The following is a 26,826-nucleotide window of genomic DNA, read 5'->3' as shown; positions in this document are numbered from 1 at the left end:
TATGTTAGTCCCTACCATCTTGAGGTTCCAGAGTTCCTCCTCAAGTTTCTAAATTTCGCTCCACGGGCAATACTCCTTTCTCATGAGATCCTTTAGAGTGTCCCAGACCATGGCATTGGTTGTGACCAAGGAGAGTGCACTGACATGGCCGTACCACCATGTCAAAGCCCTGTTAGTGAGGGTGGCAGCAGCGAACTTGATTTTTCTCTCTTCGGGGCAAGAGCACATTTCGAATACAGCTTCGGTTCTTTCGAACCATTGGGATAATGCCAGAATTCCTCCAGTACCATCGAAGAAGGTAGGTTTACTGTTCATGAAGTCCTTATAAGTGCATCCCTGTACTCTTTGATGGACTTCACCAAATCTTGAGTTACCACCGCTCGCGTCCCCGGAGTTCATTTGATCCATGGCTGCTGTCACAGCCGTTTGGAACAACACTGGATCGAACTGCAGAGGAGGAGGTGGTGGAGGAGGGGTTTGAGTTACTGGTCTTCCTCTGCTTGGACGCTTTCGTGGAGGCATCTTTTACTGGAAGATCATAGGAATGATAGCAATAGTAAGAGTCTATTGCAAAATAAGAATAGAGTGTTTCATGGATTAATTCAACATAATCCAAGGATCAGAATGAGAGTCATAGTAATAGAGTAGTTAGCTGCCAATATACTGGTATTGATGATGTAATACAAGTTCATGAAAATTGACCTAACAGTAGGTCTTACATCAACCCATAAGGGAAAATGTTGGCATTTTAGAGGTCTAGTTAGAGTACTTTTAAGGCTAGGAAAGTTTACAGACAAAAGATCTACGGAACATTGAGAGAAAAGGCTAGTCCTTTAGACAAAAGAGTGAGGTAACTAGATGTCTTCTACTAGCGACGGTTACTTGTTGGGCGAACCCTCAGATCCGCTAGTCGACGCATAACTTCCTGAAGGTGTCGATCATGAATCCTTTGACGTGTTCGGAGTTCCCTAACTTCGGCTCAGGATGCAGCTAGCTGTTGCTGCAGAGCCTCGTTGGTCCTCCTTGTCCTGTCCATGGCTTCTTCAAGTTGGCAGATGCGAACAGTGTTGAGATTCGAGTTGGCATCCACTTCTACAACTCGACCAATGGCTGCTTGACCCTGCTCGACATTCCTGGCAATCCTTCGGATCATGATGGGCAGAACTCGGTCCACTGATCCTCCTTCGCTTATGTTGTAGTATGTGACAACCCGAAATTTCCATTCTGTACAAACTATATCACTTCAATAGAAGTTATAGCAGTCACAGTCAATTTTCAGACTTTTTAGTGTAAGTTTGAGTAATTCATGGTTTACACTTCAGGAAATATTAGGAGAGTAGGTGCACTAGGGTTTTGTGCAACACTGTTATTCCAACACTCTATTATATTAGAGATCATTTCAGGAATAAAAATATTTTCTGCCAAAAATATCTCAGGACTATAAATAGAATTCTGAACCAAATTCTTTCATTATTCGCATTTCCAACTAGAGAAAAGCCATTTTCTCTCTCACGGATCTTCGGGTTTTTATACCAAAACATGATTACCTCTTTCTAGTAGTGTTAGAAATCTTAATATGTGTTTATAACATGATTTAGAAGGCTAAATCACTAGATTTAGGAGTTTACTCCCCAAGGTGTTCTTGGGCGGTAAACTCCCGAAACCGAGCCTAGACTGTCCCCCGTGATATACTACTACTTTGGACTTGTATAGCAGTGTATTAGGGACATGAAATCAAGCAAGAATCACCCAAGTTTGGGAGTTCACGGCCCAAGAGTATCTTAGGCCGTAAACTCCAAAATCATGCACAAACGGGTGCTTTTAAGGCACCTAAAGCATTGGACATTTACTAGGAATTGTTCCCACTTAAATCAAGGACCAAAACACATCAAAATCACCTTCCAAAGTGAGTTTACAGCCAAGACATGGTTCTTGGGCCGTAAACATGAAAGAAGGGCACCAAAGTGTGCCTAATGCCTTCATATGCTTTAGGTAAAAGTCTATAACCTATCCTATATATGAAAAAGACTTGAAAGCAACAAAAACACCTTTCCAAGGGAGTTTACGGCCGTAAACTCCAAAGGAAATGGCCTTGGGGCCGTAAACTCCTAAATGGAGTGTTTCTAGACCTTAAAACCTTCCAAGAATTTAACCACTAAGTTGGAATAATTCTAGGAATCATTTGGAACTTCAAAACACACAATACACCCATGGTTGGCAGTTTACGGCTGTAAACTCAAGAGTTTACAACCGTAAACTCCATGTGTGTTGGTAAATGAGGAGTAAACTCATATATGGGGTCCTTTGGAACCCTAAACACAAGTGCCTTGTCCCACAATAGCTTAGATGCAATCCTTAGGACTTAAAACACTTATATAAAGTGTTTATTATGTCTAGTATGTCTTAACTTCATCAATTAGTAATTTGAGACTAATTGATTGCATATATGTGTGATTATATGTTCATTAGGATCGTAGTGTGTGTTCAAGTCCTCACTTGACACCTAGCAATCCTACACCGTCCAGTTCATCCGAACCACCAACTACCGGTGAGTTCATACCCCTTAATCAATGTTTTAAATGTTTTTAAATGCTTTAATGGGGGGGGGGGGAATACAAGTAGAAAACAGTATGTTATTAAATCAATCTTATGTATTTTATAACTGTGTTTTCACTCAGTAGATTTCATATATTTCAAAAGGTGTCACATGAAATGGTTTTCTATCTTAAAATACCTTAATAACAAAAGTATTAGTTTTGAAATTTTTATTAAAATGACATCAAGTCATTCTTAATTATTGTTCAAAACTCCTAGATATCTTGCAAAACCATTATTTTTACCTTCTTTAACGAAACTACACTTATACGCATATGTTCTTATATATGTATTGATGTTATAGTTTCCATCCTTCATTCAGTTTCCCACACCCTGGTGTATCGAGGGTGCATAAATCTACTTGAACAACCAATTACTTTCCAGTTAATTATCATAGGGATAGTTACAAGAAACAAACATTTATTCCTATTACAAAGAATCACACAAGAGTCAGTTCATTCATGATTCTGTACCAATACCTTACATGATACATGATGTACACGTACTTAGGATTACATGATACAGAATATGTTTACATATACTTACCTGTTACATGAACACACTTACATGAATACCATACAGGAACACTATTACTTAGGTGCATTATCCTGTATTTACTTACCTGGATACTTGTACTTAGAACTACGAGGATGATTTATTAGTACTTACTGTGTAAATTATCTTTCCTATCCCAGTTCAACGGGATAATTCGGCGGGACTTACCATTCCGAACCCCACTGATTAGCACCAGTGGTCGATGAACGTCTACGGATGTCTAAGGTTGTTACTTATTTAGTAGTCAGTAACGGGACTAACCATCCCTCTGTCCAACTGTTGCAACAGTGGATGAGATGTGAATCTTCGGAGGATCATTAGGTTAACGATCGGTATTAGGAGATCGATATCGGGACTAACCCTCCCTCCACCCTGATGCCACTACAGAGGATGAGGGGACACTCTTTGGATGTCCATACGATCTATCTTTCGCTTCGGCGACGTCGTGTTTGTCCTGGTAACCCAATATGTAACATCTCAAATTTTCAAATAAATTTTTCATTAAAAATTTAACATCATTATTCGACAAAAGGGTTTATTCCAAGTTTATTTTCAAAATATAAATAATAATTCTCCAGGATCTTCAACGGTGGCAGTGTGTACGTGTCACGCCGGCGCCTTTCCACGGTCATCACTAGTACCTGAAAAACATAAACACAACTAGTAAGCATAAATGCTTAGTGAGTTCCCCAGTATACGACTTACCCAAATACGCCTTCCGGCCCGGACCTTTCGATCCACATAACATTGCCTTCCGGCCCGGACCTTTCGGTCCACATAACATTGCCTTCCGGCCCGGATCTTTCGATCCACATGACATTGCCTTCCGGCCCGGATCTTTCGATCCACATAACATTGCCTTCCGGCCCGGATCTTTCGATCCACATAACATATATCGCATATAAGCACACATCACATATAAAGCATCTACCTCTCTAGACATAGTATGAACATAACACACACGACCTTCCGGTCTAACAGTCAAACCCATCCGGGTGAGATATAGTGAGAAGACTCACCTCGTAGTACGCAGGCTATAACCTCTTCGAGCTACTCGCACACAATCCGCTAGCCCGCAGGTTCCCTATAATACCACAGCCCTAGTTAATGATCTTATCAAACAAGACAACTGACCCCTCCAAGATATATACAGGTCAACGGTCAATCTTGACCGGACTCGTCGAGTACAAAGGGTAACTCGACGAGTATAGACATCCTGACACCACTCGCCGAGTCTGAAGAACGACTCGACGAGTTCCAATAAGTCTTCAAGCTACTCGCCGAGTCTGAAGAACAACTCGGCGAGTCCTAGTGAATCTTCAAGCTACTCGCCGAGTCTGATCATTGGACTCGGCGAGTCCTCGCCATGCAGTCAATCAACTGCCTCCTGCAATTCGCATGATTCCGTAATATATAGATATGGGACTTCCTGGACCTTTACACATACTATTACTGGGATTTAAACACTTGTAACAACTCTATAATCTATCAAATCCTTAAATGGGTTTCCTAAACCCTAGATTCGTGTACAACACCAAAACTACAGAAATGATCCGAGGATTACCTGGAAAACGTGATCCCTGCGTCCCCAACCTTCAGAGCTCAACCCCTTGATCCTCCTTTGATCACCACCTTGCCTCTCTTTGCCTAACAACCTCTTTAAGCTTCCACTAGCCTTCACCCTTGCTCCAGATGCCCACAGCCGTTTAGGTTATCTTCAATCGGCCAAAAGACGAGACATGACGGCCCTAAAGACATTATATACGATCCAGAATCGAAACGGCTAGGGTTTCAGCTGTACAGCGTCGACTCGCCGAGTCCCTAATGGACTCGTCGAGTCCAGTCGCGAATCTGTGACCAAGACCGTGGTCCTACTCGGCGAGTCAGGCATCAACTCGCCGAGTCCCCCCCTAAATATTCCCCAAATTAATTTAAAGTAATACCTGAAATTCCGGGCTGTTACACAATATAATAACACTTACATGATTATATTTTTCCTGTTTACTTTATTTTGTGATACTTTCACATAAACGAGGAGTTAGACTAAGTACTCTAGTACTAGTCAATAGAAAGGAAAAGCTATCATATTACTTACAAAACATTCGGGTCTTGGTAGAAGACTACATAGTCATAACAAAACATTCGGGACTTGGTAGAAGACTACATAGTAATAACAAAACATTTGGGTCTTGGTAGAAGACTACATAGTCATAACAAAACATTCGGGTCTTGGTAGAAGACTACATAGTCATAACAAAACATTCGGGTCTTGGTAGAAGACTACATAGTCATAACAAAACATTCGGGTCTTGGTAGAAGACTACATAGTCATAACAAAACATTCGGGTCTTGGTAGAAGACTACATTGTAATAACAAAACATTCGGGTCTTGGTAAAAGACTACATTTCATACTTATAGAAAATAAGGGATTTTCTAGGGTTTTTCATACTTACATCAACATTTTCATTTAAAGGTTTACATGGCGAGTTAGACCAATATTTTCATAATGCATACTAATTACATGTGATCGGGGCAGGATAGTCCGTCGAGTAAGTGACCCTAACTCTAAATCCACAACCAAACAAGGAACAGGAAGTAAAGCAAAGATCACAGATTCTAAGTCTATAACGCCCTAATCACAGGTAACAGGAAAGTATTCATTTAGCAACCATTGCTCCACTAGTAACGACCCTTTTTAGTTCTCACATATGTATGTTTTAGAGATACATAATACCCCTATAGTATTCTTATACTGACGTTATTGTGGTAGTGTTGGTAAGTTTTAGACTTGTTGCAACACCACAACCAAGCTTAGGCACATGTTATTCACTCCTAGGGAAACGTAGTTGATCGGGCTACATCCCCCTAATTGTGACTATATGTCTCTAAGCCCAATTGTGTTGTCCAACAATGTTAATACTTTTGTTCTGTTCTAGTGTGATACTGACTTCTGTGTTTTATACAGATGTGTGCATATATATACTTAGTTAAATCTTTTAGATGCTTAATAGTATATATTCTTGGTCAGAGTGTTTTAGTCCCGAAGTGTTTATAGTTTATATATCTTTTATAGGTTGATATACCTGATTCACTATAAATAATGCTCTGATACCAATCTATCACGCCCCAAAACCGGTAACGGCGGAATACGTTTCGGGGTGGAGGACGTCAAGTACAATATCATCAAAATTGTATAATAGTAAAAACAAGAAACATGCAACCATTTCATTTACATAGTGAGTTTAATTACAAGTGTTTTCTGTAATGTTCATCAAACACCAAAAGTAATACAAAAATAAGAGATGGATCTTGTATGTTCCACCTTCTACAAAATGTTGCACCTATACCTGTCTATATTTGACCTGAGGATACAAGTTATTTTGAAAATGAGTATCAGCATAAAGCTGGTGAGTTCATAAGAGTTTAGTGTAAATTTTAGTATAAAATGTATTAGTGCAGATAGTGTGAAAAGCTGCAGTTTACATTCGTAAGTAGTAGAAAACTCTAGAAAATCCTATATTTTCCAGAAAATACCTTGTAAGTGAAAGCCTTTAAGTTGCATGTACTTATCTTCATTTAAAACCATTTGTTGTAAAGGTATATTAGTGAGTCTCCAATAGGTAGTGTACTAAGAAAAGTTATGCCTGATATCGGTAATAGTGGGGAAAACTCCCATAAGAAATAGATACTTATTTACTTCGGGATTTTAACTTATTCTTTAGTGTTAGTATTTTAGTGTGAATGTAGTGTATTCCTTGTATGCTACTGATAGTGTGAGTAATAGAGTACCCCATGACCCTCCCGGTCATGCATAGTGTAGAGAAGTAGCGGCATCCCTGGGCCTGCACGGCTCGGACTGAGGTTAATAGTCGGGATGTAATAGTGTCTACCCCGTGTAGATCTATACATGTAGCGTCGTCTTCCTGTTGGAAAACTCTGGGCATAGTATGTAGCGAATCGCGTATCTCGTAGTGAGTTAGTGTGTTATCCCCTGATTAGTGCTTTCTCTTGTATTATAGTGTAGTAGTCTTTTGTATAGCTCGTAGTGAGTCCTCTTACTAGTGTGTCGTCTCGTAATAGTGTGTATTATAGTATATAAAGTAGTGGCAGTAACGAGTAGTAGTGACCTTAACTATACCTATTATAGTTAACTTAGTGTGTATGGTTCTTGGCATTTTAGTAGTATAGGCATCGAATGAAATGAAAATACCCGTATCCAACACCAATATACATGATATATAATTAAGAAATCAACGACAGTCGGACGGATAACAACTACCCTAAGCCCACAATCAAACAATAATAGGAAATAAGGCGAGCTATCGGTCCTAAGTCCTTCAAGTCTTACTTATATAAATATATTAGTGTGGTTATATTTTATAAGAAAATATATTTAATAAAAATCTTGTCAAAAGGGAACATTTAGAAAATAGTTTATTTATCCAAAATAGTTTTGAAAACGCAAAGTTCTTTCATAAGGCATAGTGATAAATCACATTTGATTTGAACTACGGATAGTGAATCACATGTAATTAATTTTCATAAACATGTATATTTGACTTGAATCCCCCCCCCCCTAAAACATTAAAACCATTTGAAAGGTTCATTAAAGGGGTATGAACTCATAGTTTATCGTAGGGTTCGCGTGTCAACGGATGCCCTGAATGCTAATGGTCCCTATAAATCTTGTGATGACGCATAATTGGGTTAGAACTAGGGTGTTTCATGCTTAAACATGATGGAAAAACATCCTTAGGGCTTGACATTACTGAGTACAAGTGTCTCATGATCCATACTTAATCATTCATGCAAGTTTTGGGCCAAAAGTGGGCATTTAAGTGAGTGCATGGCCTTGAAATTGAGTGTGTGGCTGAGGTGTGCGGCCAGAAGGGTGTGTGAGGTTGCACACAAGTGTGTGTGGCCGTTCAGGGTGTGTGTGTAGCCGTACACAGGAGTGTGCGGCTGTACACTCCTCTTGTGAGTCCAAATGAAGTGTTTTCTCTTCACACTAAGGAGATTTGAATGTGTGCTGCCCCCTCATGAAGGTGTGCGGCCGTACACCTTCAAAGGACCATGAATATGATGAACATGATGAGTTTTAAAGCTTGGGATTCAAGTGTTTACCACTAATAAGCTTGAAGATGAACTAGATCACAAATATGAGGCCTTCAAGGTGTTCTTGGTTGAAGATTTTAGATAGAGAAAGTAGAGAGAGTAAGGAGCATCCAAATGAATGAATGAAGTGGGTATCCATCTATATATATGTTTGGGTGTGAGGCTGGAGGGTGTGCGGTTGGGTGTGCGGTTGGGTGTGCGGCCGCACACATGGGTGTGTGGCCGTACACACAAAAGTGTGGCCGCACATACCTCTTTTGGTGTGTTTGATCCAATTTCATGATGCAAAACACTTTCCAACACCTCCTAAGACCCATAACTAGACTATATTATGTCCAAAACACGCATTTGGTACCACAAGATTTACAAAGGATGATGAATTCAAGATTTAAGGATAATACGCAGACCAATTACATAGGATGAAAGTTTCAAGTTGTCACAGCCAGAAGCTTTTGTTAGTACGGAGTACCCTAATAGAGTGCGTAAGCTTGAAAAATCCATTTATGGGTTACCTCGCAGATGGAATCTTTGTTTTGATGAGAAAGTCAAGGAATTTGGCTTTTCTAGGAGTGAAGATGAATCTTGTGTATATGTCAAGGCTAGTGGGAGTATAGTTAGCTTTTTGGTATTGTATGTGGATGACATACTACTCATAGGAAATGACATCCCAACTCTGCAGGAAGTTAAGTCCTGGCTTGGGTAGTGTTTCTCTGTGAAGGACCTAGGAGAAGCTTCCTATATTCTAGGGATAAGGATCTTGAGAGACCGAAGTAAAAGACTAATTGGACTTAGTCAGAGTACCTACTTGGATAAGGTGCTGAAGAGATTCAGCATGCAGGACTCCAAGAAAGGAGATTTACCCATCAAGAGTAACGCCAGATTGAGTAAGACACAAAGCCCTAGCACTGAGGCTGAGATAGCAGAAATGAGTCAAATACCTTATGCTTCAGCTGTAGGATCGATCATGTATGCTATGATGTGTACTAGACCTGATGTAGCCTTTGCCCTGAGCATGGTTAGCAGGTATCAGGGGAACCCTGGCAAGGCACACTGGACTGCGGTAAAGAATATCCTCAAGTACCTACGGAGGACTAAGGACTGGGTCCTTACCCTCGGTGGAAGTGATGACTTGAGGGTTGTAGGGTATAGTGATGCTAGCTTTCAGACTGATAGGGATAATTTCCGCTCTCAGTCAGGCTGGGTCTTTACCCTAAACAGAGGAGCAATTTGTTGGAAGAGTTCCAAGCAAGAGATAGCGTCTGATTCAACTTGCGAATCAGAGTATATTGCAGCTAGTGAGGCAGCAAAGGAGGCGATATGGCTGAAGAACTTCATTGGAGACCTTGGAGTTGTACCAGCTATTAAAAAGCCAATGGAAATTTTCTGTGATAGGGAAAGCGATGTTGCCTTAGCCAAGGAACCAATGGATCACGGGAGATCCAGACACATCAATAGAAAATACCATTTTATCAGACATCGAATAGAAGGACTCCTCGTGGCAAAGAGGGTATCATCAGATGAGAATCCAGTAGGTCCCCTCACGAAGGTACTGACTCGGGTTAAGCATCTCCAGCATGCTCGGAGCATAGGGCTGAAGGATTATATTAGATTTAGTAGTTAGATAACCTCGAAATTTGTAAAGTGTAATTGACATTAGATGATGACTAAATGGTGTTTTATTTTTGAGTAAAGTGTTGCTATCTCTTGTCAATCGTTTACTATATTTCTTTTACATGTTTTGACTTCCAAAATAATAATGTTTGGTATATCATATTATTTAAACCTCCACCGTCAGTCATATGTCGAAAGTATGTATGAATCAAGACTGTCATGATTGGTTGCAGAGGTCTAAGGCGTTGGACATGGCTGCAACAATCGTGAGTGCTCATAAGTTCTGAGCATTGGACTCAACCCACGCTCACTGGAATCACTTCATGGAATTTATCTCGAGTGATCGTGAGACGGTAACATCATATAAGTCTTCAGACCTAGAGATATGATTTGTTACTTACGAGTTGCTTATGCTTGATTGTACGAAAACGCATTGGTAACTCGATGTTATAAAACGTGCTTTTGCGTATAATTCAATGAGTGGTAGAACAAACATATGAGTCAAAGTTTATATGTTCCTTCTTGGATTAGAAGCTGATATTTGGGCCCCTCGATGAGTTTGTTTTGACCTATGTACCAGGCCCGGTAAGAACTAAGTTGATGTGTTCAATTAAGTTCTTTGTCAAACAAATCGAAATCAGGAAACAAACTGCTGGACAATAAGTAAGACATTGTTCCGTGTATTTGTCCGGCTGATATCTAGAACAGAGGATTATATGATCACTTATCTTAAATGGCGTATCATCATCTTCTCAGTTCCGAGAGACCTTGAAAGAGCTACGATTGCCGGTTGGTTCCTGAAATACTGGAGTTATAGTTATTATACTTATCCAAGTGGGAGACTGCTGGATAAGGTGTCTAAGTCCATAACTATTTATGGTCAGTACTTGACCCGACCCGGCATGGTCCATTTGGGTTGCATGGCACCATGCAATTGGATAGACTAAATGAGAGAAATAAAACTTGGAGACTATTAATATATTATAAGTTCTAATATATTAATTATATTATTTGATTAGTTTGATCAATAATTAATTTAGAATTAATTAAGTCATCAAAAGATAACTAATTAAATATATGGGTTGATTATGTAAATCATCCATATCTTGTATAGTGGACTAAGAGGCTCCATGGATTATCAATTTTGGTTCCACCCATAGGATGCTCCATGGGAGTTACAAACCCATGGGTCATGGAATTGAAGAGTCATGACACATTAGGATTTACATGGTGTAACCCTAGATGTGACAACACTATATAAGAGTCCAATTCTCCACCAAAATCGGCTAGACATATGAAACAAGAGGGCTAGGCCGATTTTAATAAGTGTGTATTCTCTCAAAAGTGTTTCAGAGAGAATTTGGTGTTGTGTGAAGCATTTGAGGCATCACACTTGGGGTGCTAGGCTCACAAGGTTTCAAGGAACATAAGCAACAACAAGGTAAGTTATTCTATCTTTCATTCAAGTTAGTAATTATTCCCCATGTATGCTAGATAGGAATATAACCTTGGAATTCAACTTTGCATGATAATTAGACAAACATAGATCCAGGGTTATTAGGGTTGCATGTACACTTAGGAAGTGTTAGAATGCTAAAAACCCATCAGGTTCAACGATCACAATCTCGTGTATATGAGTCGTATATAATTAAGATTGAAAAGAACTGATTCATCTTTACATCCACATCCCACTGAGGAAACGAAATTAAAGCGAAATCATCAATTCTAAACCTGTAGAACCTTGATTATATATCAACCTTATGTATACATTATTCAGTGATAGATCAACCGTATGAATCTTTGGATGGAACTTGACGTACTGTATGAGTGGTACTTTAGAGAGGTCTGCTAAGTTTTCTTCAGAAAGGATAAGAGATGTGAGGTACTCTATGCATGAGTACTTCGGTGTTCTGATATGACGGCTTCGCTGGAAAGGCGATTTCAAAGAAAGAGATGTACGTATGAAGCTGCTATGGTGCGGATCAAATTGAATCTAGTTGTATGATAATGTCGGAATCATAAGGAAAATTAAAGACATTAGATTTGAACATAAGGCATTACAGACAAACACAACCGTGCAACCATTAACAGATTTACAGTACTTTAGACTTACTACAAGACCATTGCTGCGAATGAGGTATACTACAAAAGACAAGTATACGCAGCACGAGCATCCCTAAACGGACGGGATCTCGCAAAAGATAAGACTCTAGTTGCACTAGTTTTGGATGGTTAATAAGTCTGTTACAACGAAACGCCTAAATTACATTAACGTGGGTCTCGAGTTGGCTCTCCTGCAGCTGTGATCCTGAGAATCTTCCCATCTGCGCTAGAGTTTTGCGCTATCGGGCAATCCTTCTTGAGGTGTCCAATTTCACCGCATTGGTGACATATCTGGACAGAACCAACATTGGTGATGGAAGTGATGTGTCGAGCTAGAGTGACGTGGACACGAGTGTCCTCCTTGTTCATCCACTTTGAAATTTTCCTTTCACAGGGTCTAGTTTTAACACCACCAACGTAAGCCTGGTTGACTCTGATGTCTGGGGCTTGAGTGATGGGTCGTGCCAGTGCTCCACATCTACGAGCATGGTGCCCTATTTTTAGGCAATTGAAACATTGCATCTCATGGCAAGTCCCATGATGATGGAAACTACACTTATCACACTTCGGGAGTTTTCCCTCGTATGGCCTGCTTAGTATGGGGATGGCAGGGGTTTCCACTTGCTGCTGTTGCATGACCAGCCTTTAGGATTTCTTGCCTTCTTTCTGGGCTTGACTCTTTCGTTTCTTGTTCTCTGCTTTTCGGCTTTGCGAGCCTGTGACTATTACCGTTTGACGACTTTCTGCATGGATACTACGATCGGAATCTTCAACCCCATCATCAGCATTGATTGTGCTGATAGCGCTACGGTGCGCAAGGACAGCGGTTACGGCAGCCATCACGGCAGCTATAACTGCGGTTTGGAAGGTAGCGACGTCCATAGGAAAGGCAGGGGTTTCGTTACTCGGCTGATTGTTTCCGGATGACGACATGATTCTGTAACACGAAAGATAAGGATTTTGTGATCGATTCTGGTTGACCCTAGATGTACTTCGATTGTTCAAGTAAAGAGTAAGACTATGTTCTCGAAAGTTTGACCTACATCCCTATGATGCAGTCCTAGTCGTATTGGAAGTATGTTCATGAAGGTTTGACCTACATCCCTATGATGCAATCCTAGTATTGAGTGGAAGTGTGTTTATGAAGGGTTGACCTACATCCCTATGATGTAGTCCTAGTAATGAGTGGAAGTAAGTTCGTAGAATGGTCTCGATACGTTTGTCGTTCAAGCCGAGGTATCGTTGGTTGGTGAATAACATGATCCAACCACTAAAAGAGACTTGGAAATATCTCCGGAGCTAACTTGCTATAGTTGACAATGACTTGACTAAAGCATGTTTCAGATAGAATCTAATGAAGGTATGATAAGAGTACGTGAATAAAGAATGACACAGAGGTTAGCCGAATGTCAATATCTTTGATATTCATGACGTAAAAGTCCAGGAAAATGACCCTGTAAAAGGTCTTACATCATATCCAGAGAAGATAGTTCTTGACAGCATAAAGACCTAACCTAAAGTACTTACAGTACAAAATAGTTTCATAGAAAATGCCCCATCGGTCATAGACAGAAAAACGATTCCTTTTAACAAGGAAAAATAAATTAAAGCATCTACTACGGGCGACGGTCATTCCTCTGGTGAACTCTCAGTTCAGCCAGTTGACGTTCCACATCAAGCAGGTGTCTTTCGTACACCCTCTGGCGTACTCGGAACTCTATGACTTCGGCTCGTGATTCAGCCAGTGCTTGCAGCAGGGTTTCATGGTCTCCCTGAGATCTCTCACAAGCATCTTCTAGAAGAATGGTGCGGAGGGTATGCATTCTCGCATCGGAGCCAACTTTTGTGATCTGATGTAGGGCTGTCCTGCCTTGAATCTCATTTCGGGCCAATCTGCGGACCAAGATTGGCAAGATTCAGTCTGCTGAGCCCCCATTGCTCAGGTCATAGAATCTTCGCTCACCATTAAATGGCATGGGCTGATCTTGTCCTTGGCTCCATGTTTCCAAGCATTCAACCCACTCAACCGTCGGGCCTTGAAAAGCCGGATGAGGGTTACGATTTGGAAAGGGAGCTTCCTGGGGTAGGTTCTCAACCTCGGGTTCAGAGTCAGCACCATCCGAAAGGTCTTCATCATGGTGATCATTCAAAACGATAGGATGATCATTCTCTGGTTCTTCTCCAAACCAACCAGCAATGACTTCGTTCGGAAGGTACTGGTTGCCGTGGGGATGGAGTCCAGCCATGTAATCTACGCGAGAATTGGGGTAAGAAAATAATTATTAGACAAACTATCTAGATAATTATTTAGAAAATCTTCATTAGTTACATCACTATTTGTGAAGAGCATACCAGTTATATGTAATCGAAATAGGATAGACCTTCGAATAAGTGACCTTAACTCCAAATTCACAAAGAATAGGGGTAAAGAAAAATTTTCACAGATTCTAAGTCTATAACATCCTAGTTACATATAACTTTAGTGTATCCACTTAGCAACTATCAACTTAGTAATGAAGATCCCGTTTTAGTACTCATGTATAAAGTACTTATAGTCACACCAAATACTCCTATAGTAGTTTAAGTTTACTGTTATGTTCTACTGTTCTCATTGTGGTATTGTTGCTAAGATTTTAGACTTGTTGCAACAACACAACTACACTTAGGCACATGCTAGTCAACCCTCGGATAATATAGTTGATCAGGCTATATCTTCCCAGTTGTGACTATATGTCTCTAAGTCCACCTGTGTTGCCCCTTAATCGTAATTTTTTTGTACTGTCCTAGTGACACTGATTTTAGTATGAATGCAGGCACGTATACTAAATTAAATATTTTACTATTTAAAGTATAAACTCTTGATCAGAGTATTTTTAATCCCTATGTATTTAGAGTTAGTATATCTTTTATGGGTTGATATACTTAATTCAGTATAAACAATGCTCTGATACCAATCTGTCACACCCCAAAACCATGAACGGCAGAAAAGTTATGGGGTGGAGGACGTCATATACAGTATCACAACAATGAAAAGTAGTAAACAAGCAACAATATCATCCATTGCATTAATAATATAATTTTAATACAAGTGTGTTCTGTCAAGTTATGATAGATACTAAAGTATAATCAAAATGAAAGATGACTCTTGAACGAGCTCCATCTTCTCTAAACCTTGCATCGGTACCTGTCTATCGTTGACCTGAGGATACAAGTTATTTTGAAAGGGAGTATCAACTTTAATGCTGGTGAGATCATAAGTATTAATGTGTCTTAATTTGTAAATCTTGTAATGAAAGACTTGAAATTGTTTTGAAAAAAGCTCGTATAAGTATGAAAATGTTTGTAGAACAACTGTAAACGTTTGAAAAACCCTAGAAATCCCTATGATTCCTACTATTATAAAAGGCAGTGTTCTACCAAGACCTAATTGTTCTGAATGTAGCCTTCTACCAAAACCTAACTGCTCTGAATGTAGCCTTCTACCAAGACTCGACTGTGCTACTATTATTATTATTATAAGAAATTGTATCTTTTGGTACTAGGATACTCAAATATAATCCACCTCATCTGTTATGTGAATGAGTCACAAGATAAAGGTAATAATATAAATAACCTAAGTATTACCCTTTGGTACTAGGGTAACTAACAGTGTTAACTGAAGACATCTGTAGATGTACATTTACCTCTGTTGCTAACAGTTGGGTATAGGAATAGTTAGTCCCTTAAAGTATATCTGTAATGGTATCAACCGTTGACATCCGTGGATGTGCTTTTACCTCTGTAGCTAATAGAGATTCTAGGAATGGATAAACCTGCAAAGTGTCCTTTGGTACTAGGATATTAAATCCAATCTATCTCGTCGATTATGTGATTGCATCACAAGGTAAAGATAAGAATGAGGATTATATAACATAATCTATACATATAAAATGTAATAATAACTCATCATATATTATCTATGTAAACATACTCATGTAAGCGTGTTTATGTAAACGCACTCATGTAAATCTAATCACGTAAATGTTCTCATGTAAATGTACTCATGTAAATGTACTCTTGTAAATGTAATCATGTAAACATATCTATGTAATAGTATAGTAATGTACTGTAATGTTCTGCGTGTGCTAGCTGTAACGTGTGTTCTCTCTCTATCTAGCATGTACATTAATGTACTGTGTGTACTAGCTGTAACGTGTGTTCTCTCTCTATATAGCAAGTATTGACTCATGAATGAACTGACTCATTGTATGACATCGTGTTCTAGTAATAGTTCTAGTATCTTCCTGAACTACCCCTATGGTAGCTTACTAGTAATGTAACGGGTACGTATGAACATGGATGTATACCCTTGCTATCCAAGGGTATTGAATGAACTGGAAGAACCTTTATGACTATATATGTACACATGATGTATAACTAATATTTAAACGACCTTCGAACGGATACCCGTTACCCCACCAGACCACATCTCAACGGCGAAAAGGAAATAGGGCGGGCAGGCCTTCCTAATCCTTTTAAACATTGCTTATATAACTATACATACATAGGCATGCAATTGATAATATAAAAGAATAAAATAAGTTTTGTAATACCTTTGAACATGATTACTATCTAAGAAAAGATCGACTCGATGTCAATCTATAAAACGGGTTGGAAGTATTTGTTTGATAAAACAGTTTAAGTACAAAGAAACATTTGTTTGAAACAAAATTGTAATTGAGTTTTGAAATGAAACATACAGTGTATAATGAACAGTCAAATAAGAAGTTTTAAACATAGGGAAAATGTCACTGTAGCCCCACTAACTTACAAGTTTTGGTTTAAAAAGTCCCTTATTTTATTTTTTGGCTTTAGAAGGGCATAAACTAACATTTAACCGGCTAATTTGGGATTATGACCCAATTCAACCGGTTTGCTTGCCATGTCATCATCCAAGTAACCTACTGAGTCAACTCAGACGAGTCGGTTTACACGTTATCAACTCACCACCGAGTTCACTTACTTGGGCATTAAGGGTGAGGTGGTCGCCTACTATATACATGGATGGTCTCTTGGACAAAACCCTAACACTTTGTTACCACTTCCGGCCAAACACAACCCGACAAACGAATAGAATACTCGTGTTCCCTTTCACTATCTTCCATGGAGCCTACCCCACCACCATCACCAGATACTATAAACTCCAACAACTCGATTAGCTCAAGAGACGGGCTATACTTGAACGATTTGTAGAAGATTTTCTGCGAATGTGGTGATAAAATAGCCGAGCAAAAAGGTGAGGTGGAGCGCATGAAGGAGGAGATGGGTCGCGATTACCTTCATTCCAGGGTTGATGTCCTGAACATGCAGCAAAGGTTCGACAAGGTTGACAAGCAGATTAAAGCTATTGCGTTGTTGGTTGTGGGTCTTATCGTGGTGATGCTCCTGCTAATGATTTTCATCATTCACTTGATAGTCAGGAAGTGATTCTCAAGGAGGTGAATAGTAGTGGTATGATAATCTAGTGTTCGTCTTAATCGTCTATTATGTTTAAGGTTTTTATTGTAATATATGTTATTAGGATTTTGTGTGTTCGTTTGTGTTTGTGGTAATCGTCTATGATGTAGGTGGTAATCTAGTGGTGGTTGTATTACGAATGTTTTTTGAAGTCTTGGGAACATGTAACAGGCATTTTGATATTATCTTGATGAAATGTAAACACCTTGAATGCGTTTTGATTTGTTGGGATCAATGTTCTTGATTAAGACTAACTATTTGGACACTTGGTTGGCTTAATTAATGAAAATTAATTGTTGTTGGTACACCAACTGTGACAGATGTTAATGAGGTCAAACATTGGGGTAATTTCTTCAAGGGGTATTTTCGGAATTTACAATTTTTAAGAACCTACTTCCTTACTCGGCTGGGATATTTTCGTCATTTGCTCTTTATAAGTACTTTACCTCCTTTACTCGGCAGTAGATCCCATTTCTTTGTACATGTTCTTGTTTTCATTTTGAAGTTAGAAGCTCTTGGAAATAACGAAGCAAAAATGGTGAAATGCTCATGTGGATGTTTGGCCATAATCAGAATGTCTTCCACTCCATCAAACCCTGGAAGACCATTCTATGCTTGCCCCACTAAGGTTTGTTTGACTTTCTTTATTAGGACACTATATCCCTAATTTATTTGCTTTTATCTTTGCATTCTACACTTCTAACTTCTAAATTGATTTTGTTAGGGACCTCGTAATGGTTTTATTTGTTGGGTAGAAGAAGCAAACACTAAGAATATGAGTGCTGAAGCAGTTATGATTGCAGGATTGGCTAGGTCAAAAAAGAAGCTTGAATCAAAGATTTGGAAACTGAAGATGTCTTTAGCTCAAAGTTGGACTATTTTCTTTGGCATAATTGTGTACAAGTTGTAATTCGTATGTAGCAGTTTTTTATGTCCTTGTCAGGGAAATTGTTATGGTTATTTACATTATCCTTGTAATGACTTTCAATCACTAATGTCAATAATAGACATCAATGCCATGTTCACCTATAGTAAATGGGACCATATATATCCAACACTAATGTAAATAATGGACCCCAATACCATGCACGTCCATAAACACAAAACACCATCATTAGGACATTGAAACCTTTTGCATACATAACACCACAGTGAGTTCATAACATAGTAATTTAAATAGTACATAACATAAAATCGAAACACTTAATCCAACATTGTTTAGCTAAGCAAAGTGACTACATAACACCACAGTGAGTACATAACATAAAATTGAAACACTTAATCCAACATTGTTTAGCATGACCAAAGTGAGTAGAAAACATCAAATTAAAACACTTAACCCGAAATCAATTGTCATAAACACATTGACTACATAACGACATTGACCACACTTAACCTATTCTAGTTCCATTGGCTTGTCAATATTGTTTCCTTCCCCATTGTTACCCTCAACCCGTGTACCAAGTTTTTTCTTCAAAATTCTTTCCGACTTCTTTCTTGTCTTCCTACCATTGGTTCCTTCCCCAACTTTTCCATTACTGCCCTTTTTACCCCTCCCCCCTTTATCATCTATAACATCATTTGCCTTCTTACCACTGCTTCCTTCCCCAACTTTTCCATTAATGCCCTTATTACCCCTCCCTCCTTCCTCATCTGTCATACCTTTTGCCTTCTTAGCATTGCTTCCCCCCCCATCAATAACATCTGATCTCTTCATTTTCCTTACCTCTAGTTTTGTTGGCTTTTTAGATTTAGAACATGTAACCTTGTTATGTCCTGCTTGTTTGCATACACGACACATAATCTTTTTCCCAACCTTTGACATAGTATGTGTAGCACCCCTTTCACTTGAATCTTTTCTTCTATTAACTTTAGGTCTACCTGGCATTTTTCTTTTCAATGGTGGCAAAGGTGGAATGAATTCAGTAGGTGGCCACATGTTGCTACCATTCATCCCACGCATAGGATACTTGTAGGTGTTCTTATAAATTGCTCCATAGTACATTGGATCCACATAATTACCAACATCAATGTTAAGGTATGAGATTGTTGCAACTAAATGCACACATCCATACCCATTTAGTTGCCACACTCTACATGAACAAGTTCTCCTATCTACATCCACAACGTAAGACTCTGCCAAATTCCTTGTTTCAAACTGGTTTAAACCAGTAGGTAAAACTTGCCAATACCTGATGCAATGGTATAAAATTTAGGGTGTATAGTGGAAAAACTAAATAAAGTATTAATAGAAAAGAAAAAACCTTTGAGCTCTTTTCAACTGATTCAATAGGATTGTAATGGTTGGGCATGGTTTCAAATCAGGCCATGAACAACCTTTGATGGTGAGATTGAATTGCCTCTCCATAACATACAACCTAATTTCTTCTAACATTGTGATTATTGGTTTTTTCCTTGCATCCCTAATGACATTATTGAAGCTTTCAGATAATCCATTTTCAACTGCATCACACATCCTCCCCTCTCTAAAGAAAGCTCTACTCCATGATTTTGGGTTCTTTTCCATAAGGTAGTCAAATGCTGCAGGATTTAGTACTTGTATTTCCTTCATTGCTGCATTGAATAAAGGTTCAGTTGATGTTTTGCAAGCTTTCCAAAACATCCTCTCATAATGCACACCATTGAACCTTTTCCTAAAGTTGGCAACAATATGCCTTGCACACTGTCTATGTTCAGCATTAGGCATTACTTCCTTCACAGCCTCCAATAGCCCTTATACAATTTAAATTCACATGTTAAGAAAATGGAATTTTATTAACAAGAAATATGAAGTATAATAAGTGATATACCTTATGTTGATCTGACATCAGGGTGATACCACTACCATCATCAACTTGTAGATCATCTTGAAGATTCTCCAAAAACCATTTCCAATTTTCTTTATTTTCCACACACACAACTGCACATGCTATTAGGAAAATATGATTGTTAGCATCTCTTCCTACGGCACATATCAATTCTCCACTACATAATCCCTTTAAGAAACAACCATCCAGGTTTATTACTCTTCTACAACTTCCTTTCCAACCTTGTTTCAGCCCCTCAAAGCATATGTAAAACTTACTAAAATATGTCTTCCCATCAGCCATACTGTTGACATCCAATTTGACAGTTGATCCTGGATTGGATCTTCTTATCTCTTCACCATATGACCAAAGCTTGGAATAATGCTCAACTAGTGTACCTTCAATAAGTTCAATTGCATATTTCTTTGCTCTTCTACACTGTCCCATACTCACATCAATTACAAATTTTTGTTTTACTTCTTCCTTTAGTAGCCTAACACTCATTTTTTGTTTTTGTAAAAATTTAGATGTGAAATGGCTACCAATACATGCATAGCTTACAACTGACCCTGTGTTAAAATTTCTAGCACAATTATGGTCATCTATAAGAGACTTAATCTGAAATGAATTTTCCTCATTCATTCATGAAGCCTACAATCTAAACTTGCATTGCCCTGAACAACATTTAACTAAAAGCCTCCTACTATCATTTTTTTGTAGCACAATTGATATCCTTTAGCAACAGCATAATTACACAACATATGTTTTAATTGTTTAGGATTTTCAAATCTCATTCCTAACACAGGTTTTTGTTTTTTCCAATGAACATTTTCATTAAAAGCTGTTACCTCCTCATGAATTGGGTCGTGTTCATCCATCTGATCAAATGGATCTTCATGAAATGGATCCTCTTGAGGTGGAGTGTCTGGAGTTGGTTGCTCCTTAGGGCAGAGCTTGTTCAAAAATACATCATTCAGGGTCTTGTTCATGGGGATGCAATCTCCATCTTCAATGTTGTCGTCCAAATCACCTTGCACTTGTACTTCATCTAGGTCAATGCCTCCTTCTGTCTCAACATGCAACTCTTCCAGCAAAATCCACATCCTCAAACCTTTGCTCCACTCCATCTGAGTAACTGATCACTGGATACCTCGTAAACAAACCAGCAAAATGAAAATCTATCTTCATGTAGACGGCCATAGAAAAAATCCAGGTTTGATTTTTGGATGAACAGTAGAAGAAAGAGAAGAGCTTGGTAGATGAAACCGATTAAAGACAAAAATTACTTGGAGAGGAAGGGTTGGTGTCATTTATCGATACACTAACACGTGGCATATGATTTAGTTTAATGACCTGGCTTTCTTTTAATGACATGTCCAAGAAATAATGCTGATTGGGATTGGGGTCACCGGGTGACCCCTTCACTTTATAAAATATGGCCTAATTAGCTAGTTAAATGTTAGTTTATGCCCTTCTAAAGCCAAAAAATAAAATAGGGACCTTTTAAACCAAAACTTGTAAGTTAATAGGGCTACAGTGACATTTTCCCTTAAACATATAAAACGTTTATGAAAAATGATGTGAAGAAAACTATTTGGTAAAAACAGCTAATATGTAGTAAATCATTTGAATGTTGCTTATTAATCACATATGATTGATATAATAACTAGCATGATTCTACTTGTATCCCCCCCCCCCATAAAACACTTAAAACATTTAAAACATTGATTAAAGGGTATGAACTAACCTGTTGTGAGTGGTACGGATGAACTGAAGATATAGGACTACTAGGTGTCAAGTGAAGTCTTGAACACACTCTATGATCCTAGTTAACATATAATATCACATATATGTAACAAATTAGTCCATAAACAACTAATAAACAAATTCAAGACACCCTAGGACATGCTAAACACCTTTAACAAGTGTTATTAGCCTCTAGGATTGCATCTAAGTGTTGTAGGGAAAAGCTACTGTGTGTAGGGTTCAAGGAAAACTCCCTAATGGATTTCACAGCCCTAATGTCACTAACAAATGAGTTTACGGTCGTAAACTCATGAGTTTACGGCTGTAAGCTCATACTTACATGACCATTTGATGTTTGAGGCTCTACAAGATCCTAAGAAGCATTTCTAGTTAATGGCAAGGTCATTGGAAGAGTTTAGGGCATCCTATAACTCCTTTGAGGAGTTCACGGCCCTGGGACCAAATCCCTTGGAGATTACGGCCGTAATCTCCCATGGAAGGGTGTTTTTGGTGATTTCAAGTCCCTAATTTAACTAAGAACTAATCTAGGCTAGTGTCCAAGGCTTTAGGAGAGTTTAAAGCACACTTTGGCCCTTTTGTTTGGAGTTCACGATCCAAGAACTTCTTGGGCCATGAACACCTTACTCTTGGTGTTCTAAGGGTGTTTTCTAGTCCTGAACACATTAATATGTGAGTCTAAGTTAGTTTCATTGCTCAAGGAAAGGACTAGGGCACTCCTTGCCCCTTAAAGAAGGGTTTACGGTCCAAGATGCTCTTGGGCCGTAAACTCTTAAGTACATAATAAGCTCTATAATACAACTAGATAGAAGTACTCACGTTCTGGGATGAAAGTCCAAAGATCCTTGAGAGAGAAATTGGCTTTTCTCTTGTTGGAAATGTAACTAATGAATAATTATGGCTCAGAATCATATATATATATATATACTCCCGGGGTTTTTGGCAGAAAATATTTTATTCAGACATTGAATTCTAATATTAACGAGTTTTGGAATAACAGAGTTGCACAATACCCTAGTGCATCCTCTCTCTTGATATCTCATCAAGTGTAAATCCTGAAATACTCAAACTTATACCAAAAAGTCTGAAAATTTAATGCAACTGTTTTAACTTCTATTGACTTGATATGTTATACAGAATGGAAATTCCGGGTTGTCATACGAGAGCACTATCTGAAGTTGTTCACCGCAGCGAACTTCAAGGACGAAGTCTAATTCAAGTAGGGGAGAATTGCAATGCCCTGATTCTCAAAGTATTAATTTATGGTTAAATTTTCATGATTTCAAGGTCTACTCGACATGTTGGGTGCCCTGACTCGTCGAGTAGCAGCGGGTTGGTCCACGTGTTTAAGTGAACTACTCGCCGAGTCCAAGAAGGGACTCGACAAGTAGGAGCTGGAGGATGAAACCCTAATTTCAGGGGTTTTGCACCCTATTTAAGGGATCATTAGTGTCCCACCCCCAAACCAAAACGGCGGAATCATTCGAGGGTGGATGACTTCATGTACAGTATCATAACAATGCAAAGTAGTAAACAGGCAACAACATCGTCCATTACATTAATAGTAATAGTTTAATACATGTGTGTTCTTTCATAGTAATATGACATTACAACAAGTAATCAAAATAAAAGACGAGTCTTGACTACTCCGTCTTCGCAAAACCTGGTCATCATACCTGTCTACTGGTGACCTAAAAATACAAGTTATTTTGAAAGTGTAGGTCAGCATTTAAGCTGGTGAGTTCATAAGTATTTAATGTCATTGTTTGTATAAGTATGATGAAAACGTTTGAAATTGTTTAATGTAATTGTTTGTATATGTTTTGAAAACTCCTAGAAAATCCCATATTTTCTACTTGTATAAAAGTAGCCTTTTTTCGAGGCCTGAATGTTTTTGAATATTTGTTTCTAAAAGTCCAACATTTGTCCATAAGTGTGTGGTAGTTTAAAAGTTCCAAAACTATAACACAATGATGTTTTTCATGCCTAAATAATAGATTTATGTATGTATAAAATCGCCAAGGCACTTGATGACTCTGTAAACCAATATATTTTTAATACTCCAAGTGAGTCTTTTGTTTAAGTAAAACTGGTTAAAAGGGTTTTATCCCGAATTGTTAACATGCTAATAATATCCCATGGTATAGTTATTACCCCCTGAGCATGATTGAGTTAAATGTATATTACTACGTACAAGAGTTGTTGTTTCCGCGGTTTGTAAGTTTCTCATAACCATACTAGACGTAGTACTAATGTCGACATTTGTCACCCCAAACCTACCGGTCTAACTAGTGCTTACAGTTTAGGTGCGGGTTCGTCAAACCCGTATAGATCTATACACAAATTCGCGCTCTCCCTCTAGGAGACTCTGGTTAAAGATGGGGACTTTCGTTTTGGTACTAAAAAAGCCATATGTCTCACATGATTGCTAACAACAAGTTCACGAGTAATATGATGAAATACCTTTTGTATGAAAAGATTATCCTTATTATGAATATTGCATACTTGTAAATAAAACATTGGTATAGTTAGATCCGTAACTGTTCTTATACTATAGTATTTTAGTATGTTCTCTTTGTCATAGTATATTAGTACGTCCTTTTGTCATAGTGTTCTATGTTATACTTTTTGTATACGATAGTATTCTCCTAAACTATACCTATTATAGTTTACTAGTAGGTTCCGTTATAGTATTTGAAGAAATGAATGTACACCTTTGCTACTTAAAGGTATTGAACTGATTGAATAGTACTTTTATATCAACATATGTATACTTAATATATAAGTTTAAAAGGAAATTTCATAACACATTTGAATGAGTTTAATAATCAATACTGATGACTTGATGTCAGTGTATACAACGATTTAAAAAGTAGTCTGTTTGATAAGACAGTGTAAAGTAAAAGAAATCCCTTGTTCGAAAACACGGTTATGAATCGCATGTGATTGATTATATAACAAAGAGTATAACAAAAGATTTATGTTTTCACACGATGATAACCGTGTGTTTACTTGTATCCCCCCTCCCCCCTTAAATTGTATAAAATGCATTTATAAAACATTTGAAAGTATAGTTATAGGGGTATGAACTCACTCGATAAGTGGTGAATCGAGCAGCGTTTCGTTTCCAAGAAGGATCGTTCTTGACGTAACCACGAGTCTTGGGTGAAGAAACGAGCTTCACGCGGGCAGTACTTCGACTGGAAAGAAGTTAGTTTCTCGGGAGATTCGGAGCGTTGGGACTCACGTCGTGTGTGAGAGGTGTTACCGGGGCTTCGGGGTGGTTTTGAAGGGTTTAATAGCGTGTAGAAGTAGGAGAGAGGATGGGGTTGAGCAACCAAACTCGAAAGGCTTAGATTTCTTTATATAGTCACAATTTTTACTCTCACCTCGTGAGTTTTTCATAACTCACGTTGTGAGTTTGGTCCCAAATCATCAACTTGCTCTGGAAGGGCATGTTTGGCAGCTCACCTCGTGAGTTTTTTTGTTCACCTCGTGAGTCACCTGACAGCATGGGGTTTCGTGACCCGAAATTCAGAAATTCATATCTTCTGCATACGAGCTCCGTTTTTGACGTTCTTTATATCCACGCGTAGGTGAGATTATGCTCTACAACTCTCGTTTAGACTCCGTTAGCTAATTTAGACTTTATTTTTAATATATTATCAATATCTTATTTTTACTAGGCCGGGACAGGAAAACTCTGTTAGAAATCCATAACGTCTTCGTCCGATGTCCGTTTTCGTCAGACTTTTTTACCGTTGGCTACTATTTTGAGACCTTCGATTCTCATTTAGGTTGTTTCATCCAAAAGTCTCTCGATCTCTATTTCGAGTTTTTAGCTGTCTACTGATATATCCGGAACTTGGAAAAATCATAACTTCCTCATACGAAGTTAGATTTGGACGTTCTTTTTACGTACGTATACGGTTTAATGATTTCTACAACATTCGTTTAGATACCTAAGGCTAAAAATTATTGTATTGAAACTTTGCATTTTATGTCTATCAGTGTTGCCGGTTTTTGCTGCGAATCTTAGATTTGTCATAACTTCTTCGTTATAACTCGGATTTTAGTGTTCTTTATATGTACGGAAACCTTGATACGATAACTACCACTTTATTTAACCCAAATAAGATTTTAGGGAAGTTAAATTTTGACCTAAATTTGACTAGTGTTACATTATATTGTCTAAAATATCGGGTTGTCACAATTAGTGTCCTTGCAGTCCCTTGAGAGCTCAGCAAACCCTAATACGTGTATGTGTGCTCCATTTGTGTGTTTTAAGCTTTGGAAGAGGATTCTTGGTGGCAAGAGCCTAAAGAACAAGTGACTAGAAGCAAGGAACATGTGGGAATCAGAAATCTACCTCGGTTAGCATCAATTGAAGGTATCAAGTCGTTATCTTGACCTCATTTCCCTGTGGATCTCATTTTGTTGAAGTTTAGGGCTTTTCTAGCATATTATGAAGCTATTCTTGGGTATGAGCTCAGATCTGAAGTTGTAACTTCATATCTGAACTCTCTTTGGTCTCTAAGTCCATAAAGCTCTCAGCTTTGGCAAGTATGAACTCCTCCTTAAGGGTAAAACTCCATTGAAAGCTTGGTTTTGTCATTATAAGACTTTAGAGCCTTGCATACACATAAATTTTGCAACTTTACGTGATAAACATGCCTTGGGAAGCTGGATCTGCAATAAAGAACCTTAAGATGGCTTAATAAGCATTTGTTTGAATATGGACTGAAGGGACTCGACGAGTTGCATGGTGCACTCGGCGAG

Source organism: Lactuca sativa, chromosome 3, assembly GCF_002870075.4.
Source record: "Lactuca sativa cultivar Salinas chromosome 3, Lsat_Salinas_v11, whole genome shotgun sequence".
Taxonomy (NCBI): domain Eukaryota; kingdom Viridiplantae; phylum Streptophyta; class Magnoliopsida; order Asterales; family Asteraceae; genus Lactuca; species Lactuca sativa.
This window is presented reverse-complemented; position numbering follows the sequence as displayed.